Raw genomic sequence first — 1230 nt, 5'->3', positions numbered from 1 at the left:
GGAGAATAAATTAATTTGCTCTGTGTTTCGCTAGAAATAAAGGATCATTCTGAAGTTTAAAAGTTAGAGATAAATAGTACAAAGAATCAAGTGTGTCTCGCGGACCGAGGTTGGATGCCAATCATAATGTCGATCTTGAAAGCCTACATAATATTTTTTACGTTATCATCATCGTAAGGTCGTCAGTCCTAACATGATTGGACACGCACCTCCACTCTTTCCTACCCTGAGATAATCATCACATTTCCGTAAACTAAAAACTAAAACATCCCACATCCTTAATTATTTGTGAACAGTAATCTTATCGAGGTTTATCTCTTCTCCTCTTAACTTCTGTTTCTGCTTCTAATATGTTTCTGAGTAGCCCTTCAGAGAAGTAGATATTAGAAAGGGAGTCAGACAGGGATGCACACTGTCACTGTTACTTTTTAAGCTATAAAGACAGTACAAGTGTAGGAATATATTTATAGGGAAAAAGATTAGTATGGTTAGATTAGCATTTATCAAGGAGGAGTTAGAGATAGCTTTAAATAAAATGGACGCGGTATTGATAAAACAGTACTGTATGATAATAAATAAAAGTAAAACTAAAATACTGGTAGGCAAGGGAAGAAAAAGCAGGGAAAGAGCGAATATAAAGATAGGAGACGAAACATTAGAAGAAGTGGTTGATTGTAGGTATCTAGGAAGTCAGATTAGTCAGGACGGAAGGAGTGGTAGGGATAAAAGCAGGATAGCGCTGGGTCGAGTTTCCTTCAAAAAAAAGAAGTCACTTTTATGCCCGCAAAAGGTTATATATTAGAAACGGGAGTTAGGAAAGTTAGAGGTAGGCCTAAATTAGATTAGAATGTGGGTTGTTCTAGCTTTAGTGAAATGCAAAGATTAGCTCAGGACAGGAAAGAGTGTACGTGCGGGTCTAGCCAGTCTTAGGATTGACGACCTTACTAGGGTCAATTGAAAAGTCCCCGGCCTGACACATAGATGGCGGCACCAGAACTAAATCCATATGATTTTCAGTTAGTCCTAACCTTTAAAAGACGCGTCTATAAATTTGATGGCTGTCGGATCATTAGTTTGTGAATTATAGCATTTTTAGTGAAGCAACTTTTGTTATTGTGAAAAAAATGGATAAAAAGGAATTTCGCGTGTTGATAAAATATTGCTTTTTGAAGGGAAAAAATACAGTTGAAGCAAAAACTTGGCTTGATAACGAATTTCCGGACACTGCCC

This window comes from Agrilus planipennis, unplaced genomic scaffold (assembly GCF_000699045.2).
Source record: "Agrilus planipennis isolate EAB-ADULT unplaced genomic scaffold, Apla_2.0 scaffold476, whole genome shotgun sequence".
In the NCBI taxonomy this organism is placed as follows: Eukaryota; Metazoa; Arthropoda; class Insecta; order Coleoptera; family Buprestidae; genus Agrilus; species Agrilus planipennis.
This window is presented reverse-complemented; position numbering follows the sequence as displayed.